At 38.5% G+C, this 23,884-nt stretch overlaps 1 pseudogene; it reads right to left on the bottom strand.

The window, feature by feature from the left end:
- The window catches only part of LOC117406733 (propionyl-CoA carboxylase alpha chain, mitochondrial-like), a 169,988-nt pseudogene that overhangs the window by 104,719 nt on the left and 41,385 nt on the right, over positions 1 to 23,884 (bottom strand).

Here is a 23,884-nt window from a genome sequence, read left to right as displayed (position 1 = left end):
TGGAGCATCAACTCTGGTTATTTTTCTCAGTCTATGTTTAATACATGTCTTCAGCCTATCAGGTTCCTTTCTGTTGAAATGTGTTTATCAATAAACCATAATAGTGTGTACCACTTACCATTAAATCAAAATACTATTCAATATTCAGTGGTGGAAACTGGTGTTTTTATTTGTTATACTGTATTCCCCCAGTATGCAAGAACTTGCACAATTCATTCAAATAAATAAAATAATGTAAAAAAAAAAAAAAAAAAAAATCTGCTTGAGATACTGTACAAATAGCAGCGAGAGTTCTCCAAAAAGTTAAAAAAAATAATAAGATTGGAAAAATCTGCCTGTACTCATTGCAAATTCAGATTAAAAAACTTATTTTTTTGTGCATTTTTTTATTATTATTATTATTATTATTATTATGCCTTTCTTTGTTTGTAGACTGACTACGAGACAGAGATTGCTATGATTGTGGATTTGTCAAGATGCCAACTCAGTGAAAGCCTAGTTGCTTATTTTTCAATGTACCTGGAGACAACAATCCTTCGTTTTGTTCCACAAATGCAACTGGGAATATATCAGAAGGAAATATTTAATCTTGAAAGTAGTCATTTTGATTGGAATACGGCAAGCTGCACTCGGATGCATACAGCAAACTGAAATGCCAGGTAGGGTAACAACTTATGTGCCTAATATGGAACGTATGTTTTATATTCTTTTTTTATATTACTATTAGGGAAAAAAAAAAACATTTTGGTTTTACAGGTTTGGATGTACCAGTTTACACAATAGCGTTCAATGGAACTGCGTCTGTGTTTACAACACAGCTCCTGGATGCAGGCACAGTCAGCTGGCAGACGCATACACTCCTCCATAGAGGACAATGCAGCCGTCATACTGGAAGTAGTGTTATATTTTCTTATTATTTAGTATTAGAAACAATGATTTTGGTTTTATAGTTTTGTGTGTACATGTACCCGTTTACATCTGTACACGGGTATATGTACATACCTGTTTCTTTTGAAATGTATATTTTATTATATTTTTTCACTGTTTGTAGTCGTGCTGTATATGCGCTCATTTTAAAAATAAAGCCTTTTTGTTTAATTTTCCATTTAAATACGGTGTTTCTGTGATGCAAATGTTAGATATGATGTTCATGAGTAAAACTTTTCAGTTGTATCCGATAGTATGTCTTTAAATTTTCATAGCAAAGCAGTTTAAAAATGTATGGGTCACAGTGACCCACGTGGCACTTCTAGGCAGTTCGAAAATCTGGCAGTTATAGTATTAAACAATCTGTGAAGTGCCCTTTTTCTCTGAATATTTTCTTTTTAATTGATCTATTAAACCAATTTTGTTTTAGATTCAGATTTGTCTACTTTGGGGATGTAATTGTTTTGCGCCTCTAGTACAATTTTTTTTAAAAAACAGCCATCCTTTTTCCGTGGATGTTTTCTCTATTTTACTCCATTCTACTTTTGTTAGTCTCTGTTTCATTCCTTCATAGTTTGCCTTCCTAAAATTGTAAACATCAGGTTTAGTCATTACTTTTGGGGTTTTAAAAAGCACTTCAAATGAGACTATGTTGTGGTCTGAGTTTGCCAATGGTTCTCTGACCTCTGATTTAGTTATTCTGTCTTTTAGTTATTCGTTATTTGAAAAGACTAAATCAAGGCATGCCTCCCCTCTTGTCAGTGCCTTGACAAAGCAGTCATTTGTCATTTCCACCATTTCAATTTAGTCTGTCGTGCTCCCCACTGGGTTTTCCCATTTTATATGGGGGAAGTTGAAATCCCCCATTAATATGGCTTCTCCTTTGCTGCATGCATTTCTAATGTCATTGTATAACAGATTATTTTGCTTGGTGTCTGAATGTGGCGGTCTCTAGCATGCCCCTATTATTATGCCTTTTGGATTTTTGTCCATTATTCTGACCTATATTGATTCTGCGCTGTTTTTTTCTTCCAGATTTAACACCTGGGCTTCAAGACTATTTTTGATGTATAGCGCTACCCCTCTGCCTCTTTTGTCCTGCCTGTCTTTCCTATACAGTGTATACCCACTAATATTATATTCATCTCCATCACTCTCGTATAAGTTTCTGTAACACCTATCACATCGTAGTTACTTGTTAGTGCAGTAGCTTCAAGTTCTAACATTTTGTTTCTGAGACTTCTAGCATTTAGATAAATGCATTTAATGGCTGTCTTACCTGAGTTTTTGCCCTTGTTTTGATGTGGTCCCCCTTCTGCTTTTTTGTTGATTTCAACCCCCTTCCTCTCTAGTTTAAATGCTTGTGACCTCCTTGAGGATCCTTTCTCCGAGTAGATTGGTTCCCTTTTTTATTTAAGTGCAGTCTGTCCCGCCTATATAGATAGTCCTTGTTGTAGAATGTGGGCCAATGTTCAAGGAAGGTGAAGCCATCCTGTGTGCACCACGATTTCAGCCATGCATTTAAATGATTTATTTCCAGCTGTCTGTATGGTCCTTTGCAAGGTGCCGGCAGTATCCCAGAATCCCAGAAAATACCACAGTTTTGGCCTTGTCTTTTAATTTCCTTCCTATCTCTCTGAATTTGTTTTGCAGGGATTTTGGCCTGTCTCTTCCAATGTTGCTTCTAACGATGTGGCCGACTACTACCGGTCGTCTCCTGTTCGTTCTAGGAGACTAGATGTGTGTGACAAAGTCTCCTAGAAGACAGCACACTGTTGTAGTAAGGGGGTCCAGACTGTGAACTGAACTTGCTGTGTTTCTCAATATGGGGTCCTCCCTCCTTTTTGCTGTCTGACCACCACTGTTAATAGGGTCCTGGATGTTGTTCCATTCGTTCTCGATGTTGGTTTTCATCATCTAAATTTTGAAGTGGCTCAAATTTGTTGGATGTTTTGATTTCTGGTGGTTGTGTTTGACGAAGTTTCTTTTTTTCCCTGCTTCTGCCTACCTGAACCCAGCTGTTTTGACCCTCGTCTATCTCTCTTGTGGCTTCCAGTCTGTTAGGGGTGCAGACTTCCAAGAATTGAGGATGTGCCAGCTCCTCAAGCTCCTGTTGCTGTCCCATTTCTTGCAGCTCCATTTCTAGCATACTTACTAGTTTAAGCAAGTCCTGGATCGTGCAAAACTTTACACACACTTGGTTTAGCTCTGCTGGGTTTCCTCGGACTTCCCACATCATGTAGGTTGTCACAGACTACTGGATTGAAGGCCATGTTATTATTATTATTATTATTTTTATTTTATTATTTATTTTTTTTGTAAGTTTAAGTTTAGTTTCTGGAGCTGTCAACCTGCTTTCAAACTGCTTCTAAATGCTCTGCACTTTTAAAACGATGCACTTCTCACACACTTTGTTGTGTTCTGTTGTGCTGGTAGCTCAGCCCCTTCCCCTTGTCTCAGAACAGCGCTGAATTTGAATCAGCTGCTCTTGTACCAACTAGCAGGACCCACAAAAACATCAACACAATTCTTGTTTAGTATGCTGTTTTATTATAGCCTGTTACTATATCTTACATACGACTATGAATAATGTCCTTATACTTGAATTCAATCAGTGTACCAATAGAAAGCATCAACAAAGCAGTCAATCAAACAAAAAACTCATTCCATGTCTCCAAAACAAGCACAGTAAATAACCCTGCTTTGCTTAGTGAAAAAAAAAAAAACGGACCTAAGCATCCGATTTACAGTAAAGCAGCTTTCAGATATTTGCACTAAGATTGCAGGCGCTAGGCTTTGAATACAGGAGCTTATTTTACACATTTTGGGACTGTGTAGTAAGCACAGTCTTCCTCAAATTACTAGCAGGTTGTTTTCTAATGTCAGCAGCATCAATTTCACTTGTTTTGCAGTTTCTCTTGGTTCACTGCTTATTCCAGGTTTACTCTTGTTCGGGACCTCAACCGTCGTTTTAATTACTTTCAATACTTTAGCATCAACAGATTAATTTTAATCTGTAAATACAGCTCACTAGGTCTACACACACAGTAATTAATAGATGCAACAGATTCAACTACTCAAAAACGTCACATGATGCATTTTCAACAAAGGTTTAGGGTATCAGACTGACCTAAATGCCTATGTGTTGGTGAACAGCATAGGATACAGTAAACTTGTCAAAAGTGTACATTTCCACTTTCACTGTGAGCAATTGCACTTTATTTTGAAAATCTATTTTGCTTCAGATGCCATCATTTTTATGTATGCTTTTGTGTATGCTTGCAGTATTTGATGATAATTTGTGGCTACCCCTAACCCCTACCCCAAACCCTATTGCCAAATGTTGGTTTCAGGAAATATTTTGTTGTGTTGTTTTACAACAACTTGAAAATTGTAGCAGTGCAGGTTTTTTGGCATGTTACTATACATGTTTAGAAACATAAATAAATAGTAGGCATGTCTGAAAACAGCACTTGTCAATATAGGATTAAGCAGTGGCATTTCTTTAGACAAAGAGATTACAAAATGTCCTGTGATAAACAGCAGGATGACCCATTCCAGATTTTACTATGATCTTAATTAACACGTGGGTAGGGAAGCTGAGGCTATGCAATGAGAGTCTTATTGCTATTCATCCCTGGTTAGAATTACAGGGGTGAGTCCCCTCTCCAACAGGGATGAAAGTAAAGAAAAGGAATGTATGCATGAAAAGTAGCAACATTTGCCTTTCATCTTGGGGAGTGTAGCCCACACCGCTGCACTGCAAATGCATCTTGGAATAAAGTCCATGAAGTTGCCATGCCCTTGGTGGAATGACCAGTGAGCTTGTCTGGAGGGGGGAAGTTGGCCAGCTCATAGGCAGTCCTGACCGTGTCTGCTATCCATTTGGACAGCTTCTGCTTTGACAGGGCTTGACCATGGGACTTCGCCCCACAGCAGACAAAAAATAGTTCGGAATGCCTCCCACTTTTCGTCCTGTCAACGTAGTATGCCAGGGCCCACTGGGCAGAGGGTATGGAGCTGCCACTCTCTATCAGACTGGAAAGGAGGTGGAGGAAAGCCTCCAATTCCACAGACTGGCTGACATGGAATGCCGAGATCGTCTTCGGCAAAAAGGCAGGATTAATACGGAGCGTAACCTTTGTCCTAGCCTGTAAAAATTAAGCAGGCTTTTGCAATGGAGAATTCCTGCATCTCACTCAACCGCTTTGCAGAGGTGATAGCAGGCAAGAAAGCCGCTCTGAGTGATAAATATTTCTGCTCAGCTGAACTCATGGGCTCAAATGCAGGAACAATGTTCATCATAGGCGGCTGAAGCCGCCGAGTCCCTTTATTATTTGTTTATTTAGCAGACGCCTTTATCCAAGGCGACTTACAGAGACTAGGGTGTGTGAACTATGCATCAGCTGCAGTGTCGCTTACAATTACTCACCCGAAAGACGGAGCACAAGGAGGTTAAGTGACTTGCTCAGGGTCACATAATGAGTCAGTGGCTGAGGTGGGATTTGAACCAGGGACCTCCTGGTTACAAGCCCTTTTCTTTAACCACTGGACCACACAGCCTCTACCTTTAAAATTGCCCCACCAGGAAATGAGCTCCTGGGGAGACTGAGTGAATTTTGACATGGCAAGCCAAGTGGCTGCCATATAGACCTTTAACGTAAAGGGGGATTTCCCCTCGTCAAACAGGTCCTGCAAAAATTGCAGTATACCTGCCATGGGACAGGTCATGGGGTCGAACCCACAACACAGACACCACATCTGAAAAACACCCCACTTGTACCCGTACTGGGAACGCGTGTTCGGTGCTCTGGCATTCTGCAGGGTGTCAATGACAACATGGACCTGGCCCCAGGCAGGAAGAACATTTGCCGTGCTTGTCCTCAACAAGCAGACTGGCCTTGCATGTGTCACAGGGATAAATCCGAGGCATGGTGCAAGAAGCAAGCAATGCAGTGTACAGTATGCAGATGTACAGGTGCTGCCTCAATCTCCTTATAGACTGCAACCAGGCAGACCAAGACCCAAACAAGACTGGTTTGGGCCGGAATCGGGATGGTACCGGTTCGGTGACTTTAGCACTGGGTCATTACGGTACAGGGTCGGCACCGGTGCTGTAACCTCGGTCCCGGTTCGGTTACCGTGGGTAGCAATGTACAGGGATGCCCACCTGTACAAGCCACTGGCAAAACCACACACTCAGTACTCGCATGAGACTGAGGGAAGCCAGCTTGTCAGAATGAACTAGCAGCCTTCGTAATGGTGATGCTAAAGCTGTCACCAACACGACATCAAGGTACTGTGGGAGTGATTGCAAACAACCACAACCGAAGCATCTTGGTCCTGCACATTGCTGCTGAATCCAGCAGCTGCTGTCACTACTTGCAGCACCACGTTGCAGACAGGCCTGAGCTTAGTCTCTGTGAATACAGAAAAAAACAGAATGAGAAAATATTTCTCAGCAAAATACAGTGATTGTAACCATTGCATAAAATATACAAACCATCTCATAATTTTAGCCTAGCCAAAACAAGAAATAAATAACTCGAGTCAGAGTAACTGCAGCCTGGAGGAAGAACACAAAGTCAGCCGACTTATGGTGCTTGATCCCTGGGAAGGAGCAACTCAAGCCGTTGGCTTCACACGGGGCACAAGGCCACAGTGGAACGTGACAAACAACAGACTGTTGTGCACAAAATACGCGTAATTACTAAAAACTAATACAGCGATTATTTTTAATATATCACATATAAATTGTGTAAAAACACAATAAATGCAAAATATATAGCAGAAAAAAGTAACAAGTGCTTATCTGAAACAGCTCTCCTGGCAGGTCAGTTCTTGAAAGGAAAAATGCCGTTGAGGTCTGTGACCGCAGTGTTTTTAAGTCCTCGGGGGCGGGCCATGACTGCGTCACAGGCTCATCGAGTGGCTTTGATAGATCTTATTCAGGTTTCGGGTCTTTAGGAGGTAAATACCCATGAGCTAATGGTTACATTTCATACTTGAAAAGGGAACCATTGGGTACATAAAGTATTCGCATACATACATACATACATACATACCTACATAAATAAATGCACAACATAATCAACAGATATGACTGCACAATGTTGTAGGTGTTGTAGTAAAAGTATTTTAAGGAAGTAGGAGCAACAGTTGAGGAAAAAATATATATTTCTTCAAGACAATTTTCACCAAACCCAAAATGTCTGAAATCAGCTAAAAACCTGAAAGCTTTAATCCCTGACAAAAGTATTTTGATAACACCGTGTAACAATTTTTTTTTTGGTTCCTGGGTAGTAAGTGTTATTTCCTAATTGCTTATGCCTCAAAAGTATAGAAAATGGATATTATTCCCCACAAACTTTGCTTTTGTGACCAGGACAGTGATATTTTGAAATGTACCTATTTTCCAGAACATTCCAGATAGATTCAGTGCTGAGTAAACTTGGAGTAACTTCTAGAACTTTCTAGAACTTTCCAGTAATATAAATAGTAGTATAAATACAGGGGCCTTAAGCCCACCAGTTCAGTTTAGTTCCAGCTGCCTAAGTGGATACATATCTGCATTTTTCTGAGATGGCATCAAGAGGCTGCAATGGTGGCATTCCTGATGGGTCTCCAAGGCGGTTTTACCAAGTTTCCCTGCTATCTTTGCCTTTGGGACAGCAGGGACACCAAGGCGCACTACCAAAGGCGGGACTGGCCACAGCGGACCGAGTTCTCTGTGGGGAGGAACATCGTTAAGTGGGGGCCACTGGTGGACCCCCGGAAGGTGCTGATGCCACCACCGCACATCAAATTGGGCCTTATGAAACAATTTGTCAGAGCTCTAGATAAGGAGTCGGCAGCCTTCAAGTACCTTCAAGACTTCTTCCCTAAGCGGTCTGAGGCAAAGGTCAAAGCCGGTGTCTTCGTTGGACCACAGATAAAGAAGATCCTGGAGTGCAATGAATTCCCCAAGAAGCTCACTAGTAAGGAGAAAGCGGCTTGGAACAGCTTTGTCGCAGTGGTTCGGGGCTTCCTGGGCAATCACAAGGCCGAAAACTATGTGGAGCTGGTTGAGACTCTGGTGAAGAACTACGGCACAATGGGCTGTAGGATGTTCCTCAAAGTCCATATCCTTGATGCTCATCTTGATAAATTCAAGGAGAACATGGGAGCGTACTCGGAGGAGCAAGGCGAGCGCTTCCACCAGGATATACTGGACTTTGAACGCCGCTACCAAGGACAGTATAACAAGAACATGATGGGAGACTACATTTGGGGGCTGATTCATGAAAGTGATTTACAGTATAATCGTAAATCTCGAAAAACTACTCACTTCTAAATCTTTTGTAGTCATTTTTGTATTACTTTAGTATAAATACATGTTAATTTGGATTCATATGTTGTTTTTTTCTGACTTTATGTGAACGAAAAGACACAAATTCGCCCGTTTTCTCATTGGAAATAGGTAAATTTCAAAATATTACTGTCTGGTCACAAAAGCAAAGTTTGTGGGGAATAATAGCCACTTTCTATACTTTTGAGGCATAAGCAATTAGGAAATAACACTTGCTACCCAGGAACAAAAATTGTGTTACATAGTGTAATGTATCACGTATTCTTTGCTGTAACATCACATTGGTGCCCATGATGGACATATTGAATTTCAATTAATATTTTACTTAATGGACATAAGAACAAGTGTGTAAAATCAAATACTAGAGAAAATCCAAATATATAATTTTAGTTCTTTTTCCATATATTTTAAAACACACTCAAGTTTCCTCATGCAGCAAAGATGCTGAACCTAGATATTGGGGTGAATTCATTCACAGTATTGCTGAACTTGAAGGTTACTGTATTCCTGTCAATTTGTTCTACCATTTTGGCAGATATTGCCAGTAACAAGAAAGTGCAATTCTGTTTGAGAATTACTACTTGAAACGAATGACAGCCAACACTTACAGCAGGCAAACCCAGTGGTTCCTGGTACTGTGAGAGACGACCAATCGAAGGAAGGCCAAACGATTTGTAGGGATCCTGAAAAGGAAGTTAAAACAAGGAGGAAACATTAACTTTTAAATAAAACACAGGAAACAAGGTTAAATGCTGCTGCTAGAAATTAAAGCCGTTGGCTGGCTATTTTTACCCAATTATCATTGGTTAACAGGATTAATTACTCTTACTTCTTTTCTCCCTTCAAGCAGATGACCAATAAATCTACCGCTGTACTAAAGAGGCTTGTATGGTTCTCTTAATTAACATAACAAGTTAAAAACTGCTCACAGAGAAAACAACTGCTAAAGCACACAGGATGTTGTGGGCAATTAAAATGGGCAATTTAATTGAATAAAAAAATTTCAAGATGTTAAACATAAACAAAACCATGGAGGAGAGGGTCCTGAAAACAATGTAATGATAATTTATTTCTGTGGCACCTGAAATGAGACACACCTTGTCCCTCCACCTGGACCCCAATATAAGATGCAGTACCATCCGAAAACACATGTGGCAAAAAAAAAATTCTGTTTTGTTTTGTCTCTTTTTTTTTTTTTTTTACCTCAGCATAAACTCTGCTTTCAATGGCCCAACCATTAATAGGAATGTCAGCCTGTTTGTAGCGAAGTGAGTAACCCTTAGCAACGCGGATCATTTCTTGGACCAAGTCCAGGCCAGTAATGCATTCTGTGATGGGGTGTTCAACCTGCAAGGTTAAGAATATAAGCAGTGAATTGGCAAAATAATAAAACACATGCACAATATTTAAGTATAAGTTTTCCTATTAAAATGTATAATGCTATTCTACGGTGAAACTACCACATGTTTTATATTCCTTTACAATATTTTCAATGTAAAAAAATATATATATATATGTATCATGTTATTTGAAATAGGTTTATTAAACTTCAGGTTCTGTAACACTTTTAAATCACAGTCATTTCACAGAAAAGAAAAAAAAAACAGAAACATAGTGTTTCAAATCGCTGGCACGAGCGGATTATCACTGCCAAGTCTGGGGGAAGCAGGCAATTTCCACTGAACCAGTTTAGTCTAAATCTCACCCATTCGCCTGCTTTCACTAAACTGTCCTGACAAGCAACCAGATTAGCGTAATCTTACATCAGTGCAGAGTAGCAGAAATGAGCAGATGGATCCTACAGTTTTTCCCCCCAGACCTATCGATGTAGTGCTTAGCATGCACAATAGCTGGGCTGGACCCGTGCAATCAGTGTACTATCAGCAAATTGCCACTAACAGCTTTGCATGATGCTGTTAAGGGAATACCCTGGTCTGTCTCCACATTCAATTTATCCCGGGTCTCTAATCACAAATAGGTATAGCGTAATGTAAAATATGTCAAAAATATGTAAGAGAAAACCAATGTACTTATATAATGAAATAAACACCCCAGCAATAATATTGCAAAAAACTTGGAAATTATTATTATATATATATATATATATATATATAGCCCTCAAAAAATAAATACAAAATCAAAAGCATGTGAATTAAATTTAAATTTCTAACACTTGTCACTTGCTAGGCAAAACTGAGCTTGTCTTTTTGGTTTCTCCAGTAAACATCCATAACTTTGCTAAACTGAACAGATGGTACCACTAATTAGCTCAGTTCGTGTTGTAAGTTTGTTTATAAAGAGAAAAAGGTTTTCAGACATCTTGACACATTTTATTAACATATCACAAAAAAAAAATCTTCAGGACATGCACACAGCTACCACTTCCCTTATTAGTATCCATTTTTCAAATTTCATACATAATATATTCATGCATGTATATTTCAATCAGAATTCCACTGCAGGCCTTCCTAGCAGTAATTTAGATCATCTCTTGCTATAACTGCTTGACTTGTTTGGTTGTGGAGTCTACAAGACACTTTAAGGTCTTCTAAAGGGTCTTTTAAAATTTTTTAAAGTATCAGAGAACTTTCTTTTCATAATAAATCAAATAGTGTTGTTTTATAAGGTGGGCTGGCCGCATCTGGCTAAAACTGGATCGATTTCAACCAGAGCTCAGCATCTTTCAACAACAACAAACCGAGACACTGACAGTTCAGTAATATTGCTCCATTCAGATGTTTGGCATACAGATATATTATAAACAACTCTCACAAGTAAAAAAAAGTTATTCGCTTATAAAAGTTACTTGCTTTTTTTTCCTCTATGTATGTGATCCTTTATGAACATTTTCGGTACTACATTTTCACTACTCTACTGAAACTCTTCTCAGTGGAACAGTACCCACAAGTTCAAGGTAAATCTAGGCTTTAAAGTGTTTTTTTTTGGTTTTTTTTAATAGCGATAGTGCCATCTCGATGAAGGTCAGTCTACCATGTGGTAGCTGACCTTGACTTTCGTTCATGTCCTCCAGTCGTGGTCAGCTACCACATGGTAGAGCCTTTATTGACGGGCACTATCGCTTAATTAAATTCCAGTTTTTCATATACAGCCTGATAGTACCTGTTGATAAACATCCCCTAGTTTGCACTTAGCCACACATTTGTTTTGACTGATAACAAAACTTGTTGTCAATCCAATTTACAATAGCTAAAGCACACACTGTAAAGGGATTTCTTTAAAAGTGGACAGTGACTACTATGCCTTCAGCAATGAAGATATGAAGGCTGCAGCCTAACAAAACAAGGGTTGCATTCAGAACTGCTTTCTGTATGTTTTTAATACATGTACATACAAAAACTTGTGCTATTAATCCAATTTACACATTTTTTTTTTTTTTTTTTTTATAAGACAGGGAAAGCTAGTCCAACACGGAAACCCCTCTGCAATAACCCCAGGCTCCACTGAACATGGATTTCAGAAAGACGATATTTACAAAAAGCATTTTCCTACAGTTATTGAAATGTTAGTGATTTAAGCGTACATTAAATTCTGAAAGAGTGGTTCATGAAACATGAATTAAAGCATATGTGAAAATAATTCCAAAGAGAGTGTCGCATTGGCTCTGGCGCTCCCGTGGGTTAGGGAGGCAAAACCGGCAGGGACTGTTTCTCCTCAGTATACAGCAGAAAGTTAAAAATGACTGCAATATAGCAGCCATATTAGGTCAATGTCCTTGTGATTAACACATATTTATAAAACCCTGCAAATATGAAGTCAGTAGCTTAAACAGCCTCTGACAGTGCAGTGGCAGCTCTGTTAATTATTTAAATATACAAGGCAGTCTTTCAAAGCATCTGGTCTTAATAATCAGGAAACCAACAAATAGCTGCCATTACATGTTGCTATGGAGTTTCCATAACAATGAAAACATGAAGCTGGCATCTCAGATGGTTTATGAAATATTAGCAGTTGAAGAAGGGGGCAGCTTTGCAGTTTTAATGTTTCAGCTCATTCCAAGTTTTGTAAAACCCATCTTAAAAAACAATCTTTTCACACAGACACCAACTATGACACACCCACAGAGACAATTTTAATAGTTAAACTTGTTAAATGGAGCGTCTGGCTAATTAAAAGAGGAACACATGGTGGATAAGAGACCAAAGAGTTGAGTTAAAACAAGAACAAAGAACACAATTCTTCAATGAATGGCACTGGGGCAGAGCTACGTTTAAAGGGACCCTTCCCCTGTGAGAGCATGTATAGCAAACGCATGTCTCCTTTTCTTTTTGTGACAGCTACCTGCTTGAGTTTCATGTAAGGCTGTCACTCACATTAGGCCAGAAAACTATTAAAGCAAATTCTTTTCTAAAGACTGATCCTATTAAAAAGTATCATCCAAAAACATGTGCACATTCTGTCATGAGCTACTGTAAAATACAGTTTGAAGCTACCTTATTTATTAAATTACACAGGGCATATCCACCGAGACAAATATGATTACAAAGGACACCTTGTCGATAGGTGGCTTTGAGGTATAAAAAAAATCAAATAAAGTGAGCAACATGTACATTTTTTAACCCTTTCACACTCTATAACGTGTTAGCAACTGGAACTAACTGCCAAATAAATCTTAAATCATGGCTACAAGGGTGCATGTTCCCAATTATCACATCTAACCATCTTGTTTAACAAAACTAAGAGCGTGTTTAATTAACATTCATGGTTTCAAGGGGCTCATTGCACACTTCCAGTACGTAGTGGCAAAATAAATTCTGAAATGTTGTCAAAATACAGTTTCTTCACCACCACATATACTGTAAAACTCCTTGTGGCTGAGAAAACACACAGTGTCTTCAAGCAATTCCCAAGTCCATAGGAGAAGGAAGTACACTTTTCTACCTTTAATTCCAAACAGGATACAACCACCACAGTTTCAAATAAGGGCACTGTCTACAGTTTTTTTTTTCAACTTATGGTTGTCAGTTTGGAACCTAAAACCTTATACAGGGGCCTTTTAGTCTTTTTTTTTTTTTTTTTTTTTTTTGCAGAACCCTGTCTGAGAAAAAGGCTTCTTGTTATTTTTTTTTTTACTCAAAATTACGCCTCAACAACTTTGTTTATTGTATGCTGGTTTCTGCGTAACCTGCACTGCCACGGTCTTTCATGCTTTGCAAATTACACAAGAATATTAAACAATTTAACAAGTAGTTAGTAACATACACTTATTAATTAGGCTGTAAAAAAAATAAAAAATAAAAAAATGATATATAAACAGATATACTTCCCACTGGGTGATACCACACAGAGCAGAAAAGCATCATAATAAAGAAACCATGAATTTATATATAATGTACTTTTACAGACTGCATGCAATGCAGTAACAGAAACAAAGATAAATTCATTATTAGAACTACAGTAGTTATTTTCTATATAACAGACACCCAATGTATAACATGCATCCCTTGTGTGAATTAGCTTGGATTACATCTTCTGTATAATGCACTTCTTAAGCTCTGGACACACTGCCCGATATGATCAATAGCAATCAATACGGCAGTGTGTTATGCTTTGCGATGAGATTTTGCAGGATCAGGCGATCGATTTCAGTCGGCTTGCAAAGTGTAAACATGTTTAATATTTTGCGATATGATTCCCTCTCATCGGCCAGTGTGTTAAACAACCACTCTCAGTGACAATGTCAGCAAACAATGAGTTAGCTGAACGTGTGATTGTGCAGAAATGGGTTTTTGCAAGAACTACGTAACTGAATTTTGGGAGTTGTTTGCGGACCACCTGGAGTTTACTCACAGACCACAAGTGGTCCGCGGACCACAGGTTGGGAACCACTGGGCTAGTGTGTTCTACCCACTCGCAAATCTCACTCAGCAATCAATGAGTTCACCACATTCAGTCAAATGACTAGACAGACATGCACATGTTCTCTCTGTATTAATATATATATATATATATATATATATATATATATATATATATATATATATATATATATATATATATATATATATATATTATACACACACACACACACACACACACAAGTTATTTTATTGGTTTGTATATAATATCTGTGACGATATCTTTTGAAAACAAGCCCCGACTGCCCCATAAGCATTGTACTTTTTAACTATTAGGCAAAATATTTACAGAACACTTAAAAACTGCTGCTATAACCATGATTTATTTATTATTATTAAAATTATACCAAACCATGTTTTTATTTACAATGAAGGGAAAACATAATACATGTTTTCATTATAAGCATTTGGGCGACACAGTATATGTTCCCTTCATTGTAAATAAAAACGTGGGTTGGTATAATTTAATTATAACGCTATTAATAAATCAATCATGGTGTAGCAGCAGTTTTGAAGTATTATGTAAACATTTCATCTATTCTTAAAAAGTACAATGCTTTTACCAGCTTTGCATACAGTGTCGGAGTGATTTTGGCCCATTCTTCTTGGCAGATTTGCTCCAGGTTATTCAGGTTGGTTGGACGACGCTTGTGGACCGCAATCTTCAAATAGTGCCACAGATTCTCAATGGGATTGAGATCAGGACTTTGACTGGGCCACTGTAGGACATTCACCTTTTTGTTCTTGAGCCACTCCAATGTTGCTTTGGCCTTGTGCTTGGGATCATTGTCCTGCTGAAAGGTGAATTTCCTCCCAAGCTTCCGTTTTTTAGCGGACTGAAGCAGGTTCTCTTGCAGTATTTCCCTGTATTTTGCTCCATCCATTCTTCCTTCAATTTTAACAAGATGCCCAGTCCCTGCTGATGAGAAGCATTCCCACAGCATGATGCTGCCACCACCATACTTCACTGTAGGGATGGTGTGTCTTGAGGCATGAGCAGTGTTAGGTTTGCGCCACACATAGCGCTTTGAGTTTTGGCCAAAAAGCTCTACCTTGGTCTCATCTGACCACAAAATCTTTTCCCACATCGCAGCTGGGTCACTCTCATGCTTTCTGGCAAACTCCAGACGTGCTTTCAGATGGTACTTTTTGAGTAACGGCTTCTTTCTTGCCACCCTTCCATACAGGCCAGTGTTATGTAGAGCTCTTGATATGGTTGACTGGTGCACCATTACTCCACTCCCAGCCACTGAACTCTGTAGCTCCTTCAAAGTGATTGTTGGCCTCTCTGTGGCTTCTCTCACAAGTCTCCTTCTTGTTTGAGCGCTGAGTTTTGAGGGACGGCCTTTTCTTGGCAGTGCCTGGGTGGTGTGATGCAGCTTCCACTTCCTGATTATTGATCCAACTGTGCTCACTGGGATATCCAAACACTTGATATTATTTTGTACTCTTTCCCTAATCTATGCATGTGTATTACTTTATCTCTAACTTCTGTAGAATGCTCTTTGGTCTTCATTTTCCTTCAGATTCACAGCCTGACCAATGATCCTTCAACAGTGGGGTTTTTATCCAGAAAATGTGACAGCGACTTTAATGGTTCACAGGTGGAGGCCAATGGTAAGGTAATTGTGTCCTTGTTAGGGCAATTTCTTTCATCGGTGTAAACTGGGAGCTTCCACAGCACAGGGGTTGAATACTTATGCAAGCAAGATATTTTTTATTTTTCTTAAAAATATTTCCCGACATAAAACCAATGTCACCTTACAATAATTGATTTTGAGTTTCAGTGTTTTAAAATAAAATATCAAACAGAACGAAATTTCAATGTACCATTTGTAATTCAGTAATATGAGAGAATTGGTGAGGGGTCTGAATACATTTGTAAGGCACTGTATATATATATATATATATATATATATATATATATATATATATATATATATATATATATATGAGAGAGAGAGAGAGAGAGAGAGAGAGAGAGAGAGAGAGAATCTACACGTCTCCAGTAACCTTCTAGCCAAAATTGTAGATAGTACTGCCATAGCCTTATGTTTTCGCCTATTGTCATTGACTTGCCCTATTGCCATTGTACTTCATGCATCCATGGCAGGTCAAAAATCACAAATCGTGCATCCCTACCTCCGATTTCAATTGGGCAGTGTGTGATGCCCGCTCACACAGATGCGATGCGATGGTCGCATCGGGCAGTGTGTTCCGGGCTTTAATGATCACCACTTACAGTACTGCATCAAAGTACCATACACTAAATAAGTACGCTTATCCAATGATACTGAGCACCTTGTACACAATGCTCAACCTGTGTATAACACACAGATGGTCCCCAAATATTGTAAAAGGTGCACATTACAGTACATGGTCACAATATCTGATGTCAGAGTCTGCACTGTGATGCAAACATTCAGCATCACAGTGTAACAAGCCTGCTTGTCCCACAGACAGGTTATTATGAAACGATTTGTAATCTTTCACGTAACTGTCAAAATATTCACTTATCTGATTAGTCACAGATTAATGCAGCTCTGAAGCTCTCTGTAATACCTTATTAAACCTTTCACATTTTCATGATCACTCACAGAAAATTACAGAAACCAAAAAGGAATTAGCTGGGCGCATTTACAATGTGCATCAGAAGGTCATCAGCTTGGGTCTTAACCCGGACTGTTGGGCTGGGATATCAAAGTCAACCTAAAGGCATGGCCAGTTTCCATAGACTAAATGTACACATTTATACATGTATGTGTGCGTCTGTGCGTGTGTGTGTGTGTATAGGGGGGTCCTTAATGTTAATTCTACCTCCCAAAAACAATTATCTGTCAAATTCAAATATAAATGTATATACTATACAGGTATACAAAATAATGTTCATATATGATACTGCTCCTTTAAAAAAACAACAACAAACAAACAAAAAAATATATAATTCACATATGTCCTTTTATCCTGCCAGACCACCCACAGAAATGTTGTTGCAAACCAAAAAATGTTTAGGACAAATATGCTACAACTTGTTTTCCCTGAAACAGACTTAAATCCAGATCCCACTGGCAAAAGGCAAGTGCCCATTACCAGGAAACATATATTTCACTTGCTCAGTCGCTGTAGGAAAATAACTTGAGGAAATCCAAGAGGAAAACGACTGCCAAATCTTTAAACGTGCTTTTCAATAACCCCAAGAGTTCCTTTATAAATAGGTGTTAATAATCTTTGCTATGAAAACATTCCTTGTAATCTGTGAAGCTTACTTTATCATGAGTTAAGGTAAAAAGAAGCATAGCTGTTTTACAAATATTTTGAAAACAGTTTGTGTTTTTACTGCTGACATAAAGATAAATTTCACTTGTGTCGCCAATGTGGCACAGCATGTGATCCTCTCTGTGAAAACTAAAAAGGAAATTTTGGTTGCCAAGTGGGAAAAATATCAAAGCTTTGCGGCTAGCCACATACTGAGGACAGCCCTCTGACGCACTTAACCGTGCCCTCACACAAGGTCTTCAGGTCACAGTGGCAAAGGGGAGAATGTGCAACACTCACAACGCTCTTCTGTTTAAATCCCCTGGCATCCCCTCAATAGAAGAGCTCATTCACTACCTGAAGGCGAGTGTTCATTTCCAAGAAGAAGAAATTCCTTGCCGAGTCCACCAGGAATTCCACTGTTCCAGCTGACGAGTACTGCACTGCTTTAGCCAGGGATACCCCCTGCTCACCCATTGCTCGGCAAGTCTCTGGATCGAGAAAGGTACTGCAAAAGCAAAGTACTAGTTCAATTTAGTAAAATGCAACAAAACAAAGACAGCATGCACTTTGTATTGTTTAGTCAGTTTATAGAACAGATATACAGTGGGTACAAAAAGTATGTGTACACCCTTGCTGGTTTGTGGTGTTTAGGGGTTGAACATTGCCTGTTTTACCCCAGTTCTCAGATCGCCTGCTTATTAACTATCTTGAATAGATAACTGACTGGAGGCTGAATATATGCCATGTCCCAACCCCAGTTTATCGTTATTCATAGAAAACGAGTAACATTTGGGGCACCACTGCTCCTTTGAGACAGCTTGTTCATTCAAAATCATACGCATATATTCAAATAACTGTCCCTAATAATTACATTTGTTTGAAGAACCAGTTTCTCTTGACTGATGTCACCGTGCAAAGCTAAAGACTGACAGATACTAGAGCTAATTAATTATATAATTATTGCAGCATCCTTGATGTACTTGTGAGCCTGATGATATCACTGTACTGCAGGTATCACTGATATATGCATAATGGTACATGCTACAATGATACAAGACACTTATTTAATTTCCAGTCTTAAGGTGCCAAAAAAAAGGCAAAAGTTAAAAAACAACCCTTGACAGATAAATAAAGATACTAACAAACAGACTGAAAAAGGTCCTTCTGGGAAGAACTTAAGGAGGAAAGAGCACCCCAGAAAGCTTGTCCTACTTTACTTTGATTGATTACAGTTGAGAAAGCACATTGGCACAATGTAATAACACTATTTGCAGATGACAGCTTGGTAAGTGAAAGTATCCTATTGCCGTTTCAGGAACATTGGAGAGTCTTAATAAACACACTGGTCAATGCAGCCGCTGCGTTGATCGACAGGTCGATTACACCCACACCCACTGTCATGCCCTTTGTGAAGTCATCTGCCATCCCATGACTGCCGCTGTTTAATTGCACTTCTCACATATTTACTGACATTGTCTATTTTCTTGGCCAGTCAGTGTAGCACTGAATCGAAACAGAAAATGTATCACCCAGCATCAAACACTGATTAAATGCACTATGATTCAGGTACCTTGGTGCTTCCTCCACCACCTTTTGGTTTCTTCTTTGAATAGAGCACTCTCTCTCATTCAGCCAGAGTGCATTGCCGTGTTTGTCTGCAAGAACCTGCAAAGACAGGATGAAATGAAACTTTTCAATAAATCTCCATGTTTCTATGAGTGCATTGCCATTCATTGTGATCGTCTCAGATTCTTTAAGAACATTTCAAAAAAGAGTATTTAGTATACTTTTTTCTGCTCAATATCTGTTAAGTTATCTGTAAGTTGGTGGCTCAGGTTGACAACATTCTGTTTTGCAGATCTTAGGTTAGAATCAAGCCTACGATGTATTCATACTCTCCACCAGGATGCTGTGTGAGCAGTTTTTGCTGGTGGATGTGTCCTAGTTTGTCGATTTGTTGCTTTGTAAAGCAAAAGCTGGTTTGGTCTGTACTGGCCCAAAAGGAGAAGGTCAATTTCACCTTCCTTATGTTTCAGTAGGTGCGTTTACACTGCCATTTCTGATCCGGATCAAATGCATCGGTAGCATTTGATCCCGCTCAGAAATGGCAGTGTAAATGCTTGGCGATCTGACCAAATGTACCTCTCGGGGAGATGGTGCAGATCATGATCAAATGCATCGGTAGCATTTGATCTTGCCAGTGTAAATGCTCGACGGGCTCAAGTCCGGCATGCACTGCGGCGCAGTGACGTCCTTTGTTGAAGGCGGGCGCCAGACTGAAACATTCCCTCCAGCGCATCAGAGGAGCAGGTAAGAGAATACATCTCCCGTGTTTTTTTTGTTTTTTATTTTCTTAAATAAAATATTGTTAAAGTTAACAGTAAATGGCTTGTTCATTTTTGTTTACAAATAAATTAATTGTGTTTTTTTATTTTTATCTCTACGACACAATTTTTGTTGTGTCCTTCAGCAGGATGGCGAAGAACGTAATAACGTGAAGCTCAGTCTTACACTCTAAGTGTGCATGCGAATGTAAAGGCTGTGTGAAAGTTGACCCTGATCAAATGGCAGTGCAAACCCAACACCACTGACCATGATCAAATGTGCAGATGCATTTGATCCGGATCAGAAATGGCAGTGTAAACGCGCCTAGCATAACTACATAGAGCCTCTTTGAAAACCTGAATGCATGCTGAAAGAGCTTGTTTTTTTAACTAACTTGATTGGTGGATATGCTTTATTTCCTGATTTTACTGCCTGTCAGCACAACTGAAAAACATAAACAGCAAAGACCCTCCACTCCCATTTCCTATGAGAAAGTGTAGCCATCAAACAATAGTTTGGCCCCTAGATAAGAGCACCCGAGAATATTATAAAATATATAGTACAAGTATGTATTTAGGGTGTATTTTGCCATCAAATTCAAGCTCAGCAATTAACTCAATATGTCAGGCAAGTGAAGTAACCTCTCTGAACCCAAGTCTTATCCAGCTGTAAAAACCAGTTAGAAAGTTGAACTGAAAAAAGGACTGCGTTTCCTATTCAGACCATGGTCTCTGTTACTTCTCCAGAGACAGGCTTGAGCCATGATGTAAAGGTTCGGTGCCTCCAGCAGCTTGACTTTCAGATGTTGTGTCATCAGGTCAGGTTACAGCCATGACCCTTGCAGGTCCCCTTCACAGTCTCATGCCAAATAGACCACATTTAAGGTCTGCTTTCTTTATCTTTCTTTTTATCAGCTTTACTAACATTCCCAACTGACAGGTTTTGTTTTTTTGTTAATATAATTTTAAAAGGTCTGTAGCTCAAATCTGAAGATGCGACTATGGAGTAATTGTGAATATCGATTAGAAATTGTATTATAAATACTGCATTGGAAGTGGGTAACAAACCGTACTCTAGAAATACATATTAAAAAACAACATTGTAGTTTTTGCATGATCAGAAAACAGTGGTGTTTATCCTTTGGACAGGGAATGTATTCATCCTTGCCCTTACCAGGAAGAAATTGCTCGTGGTGTTAGTAGCCCAGAAAGCAAAGATTATTTTCATAATAATGTGAAGCTGTCTCAAACCGAGTCCATCGAAGAGGAATCTTACCTGCTCCAGAGCAAGTCAAGTACTCTTGGAATAAAATGTGAACTAATTGTTTCGCCATTGTGACAAACATCAAGCCCAATGAAAAAATATGGGAGCGGTGAATCTAACAAACAATTTTCAGAATGTCTCAGAAGTGTAAAATGTTACATCACAGATACAGACATGTTTGAGTTAGACACAATTTCATGCATACTGCCAGTAATTTACTTTCCAGGACTGAGGAAAAACAAGAACTAGTACAGAGGAGACCAAATATGTCATATGACATAAGACAGCGCCTTGGATTATTTGCTTTAAAAGAACTTACTTGAATTTCTATGTGTCTTGGGTTATCAATAAACTTCTCAATCAAAAGCCGATCATCGCCAAAACTTGAGGCAGCTTCTTGCGAAGAAAAGCGGAACCCCACCCTGCAAGTCAAATTAACAGCACAGCGTAAAGAGGCTTGCATAGCTTAACATACTCACGCACACGCTGCAAGATGCTACAAGTGTCCACACACAGAATTTATAAAGTATTGATTGCTCACGGATCAATACGGATCACATGGTGTCGTTCTTATGGTTTGTGTCAATATAATTTCAATCGGAGTAGAAAGAAGTTCAGGGGCTGGGACGCACAGCAGGCTAATTCACTAGTTTCTCATGCCTTTCACCTCTGGAGGTCTGGATACAAATCCAGCGCAGTTCTTAAGTGGAATGTGTTTGATGGTCTCAACCTAGCCCCCAGTGTACATCAGTCCACATCACAAAACCACCACATGATTTGGAACAATTGTCAGTCTCTGTTTGACAGGCTGAGCCTAGTTGTGATCCCCTTTACCCTGCAAGTGGATGAGTAAGATAAATCGCTCTTAAATCTGAGACTACGAGTTTGCATTTTTACACACTCAAGCATACGCTAATTAAAAATCCAGACTGGACATTCCACTTTCAAAAATCAATTTGCTTAATTATCTGATCCATACATCACTACAGTCCCATATATAATAAACTCCAAAACAGGCTCTGTGATTACAATCATGAGAAGCAGATTCATAAAGAGAGCTTCTGATTTTATTGGTATCTAGGAATTCATGGTCAACTCTCTTTATGTCTTTCAACTTAATTTAAAATGTTTTGTTTTTTTGGTTACTTAGCAACACAACACAATAACTGTTTTATGTGTGCCAGAGAGGCATGAATGAGAAACAAAAATGATGAACCAGGTGGCTTCACTCGTTATAACATTTTGATTAACAATCATTTAATCATCATAAAATCTGATTTACTATTAAAATTACATATTAAAACAGGCACATCATATGTGGCTTTGAGCCTTTAAGCCAAAGGCTCTTCGATGTTCAGACACCTGTGTATTTAGTTGTTGCCACTTCTCAGATACAAAGACTGTCATACAAAGAAATCAGTACAGCTGAACAAAATCAACAAAACATAAGGGAATCTGTATTCATCAAATAACTTAAAAGCGTATAATATTACTACTGATAACCACAAATGAATAATGTTTATCTGATGAGGCAGCAAAACATGTGCTCAGTTTACTGGCAATGTGTTGTTGCTGTATTTATCTTCATGGAAGAGACTGCAGTTGCTGATGGTCAGCCCTTGTTCAATGTGATGCCACACATTGCAGAAGATTATAACCAAGACAAGGAGCTACCCTACACAGTATTCATCACCACAAGAAACTTTGGACAAGCCATTTGTCTGATACTGATGAATCAGTAATGTTTGCTCCTTGAGCTCACAATGAAAGCTCTCCTTGTTTTGAGAGTTACAGTGTACCAATGAACATGAACAATGTGTGTCACACAACGAGGTGGGAACACACTGTAAAGAGCTTTGTTACACGCAACACGTCACACACACACAAGGATTATGTTACAAAGTGTAGTTTGTTTACAACACCAGATTTAACAAGCCTTTGTTCTCTGAAAGGGGTAAAAAAAATAAACTTACAGTATCAGTAAGCAAGTAAAAACAAAGTAAACAACATTAACTCACACTTTACATTCTCTGAGGAGCATGCGTGTCTCCATGCCAAGAGGACCCATCAAGACCCACTCAGGTACATTACTTTTAATAGTATCACTTCTCTTGATTTTACAGTTAATGCATCACAGAAACATATGGCTTGGATTGGATTTGATACGTTATACCAATTTGCATTACATTTTTTAATTTTTTTTTATTATTATTATTATTATTATTATTATTATTATTATTATTATTATTATTATTATTATTATTATTATTATTATTATTTTAATAAAACTAGCTAAATTAAGAAGACAATACATTTCTGGCCACAACTGTATAAGGAATATAACCAAAGAAAAACCAAAAAAACTATTTTGTTAAAAAAGAAATGTATGTGGCATTTGTTAACTTGATCAGGTGCAGTGTTTGCCAGTGTTACTACAGTCAATAGGGCAAACATGTTAAAAATAGGTTCCCTAATTGAATCTGCTTGAACTACAGATTGTGACAGAACCTTCAAATTTAAGTGCTTAGCTGCCTGAAATATTCACTCTCCCAGAGAAAAAAAATAAAGTTAATTCAGATCCCAGTTGTTCTAGAGGTGTTAATTCTCTATGCAAAAGGACTGTCTTATTCTTGTTAATTTTTGGAAAAAAAATGTAAAGCCTTTACATTTTGACAGATAAAATAACCAAAACAATTGTAAGAATATAAAACTTTAATCCATCAAAAAAATGTTTTTAAATAACTCATGAATTCTGAAATGAACATTACTTATATATTTTAATATATGTAAAAGACGAAGTCACAGGAATACATATCCTCTGTCAAGAATATAAACACTGCATTACACTTCCCCCACACTTCAGATACAAGCAATAAATATAGCAATA

The sequence above is a fragment of the Acipenser ruthenus genome, chromosome 8 (assembly GCF_902713425.1).
Source record: "Acipenser ruthenus chromosome 8, fAciRut3.2 maternal haplotype, whole genome shotgun sequence".
In the NCBI taxonomy this organism is placed as follows: domain Eukaryota; kingdom Metazoa; phylum Chordata; class Actinopteri; order Acipenseriformes; family Acipenseridae; genus Acipenser; species Acipenser ruthenus.
The sequence above is the reverse complement of the archived record's forward strand: the minus strand, read 5'-3'. Positions and strand labels throughout refer to the sequence as shown.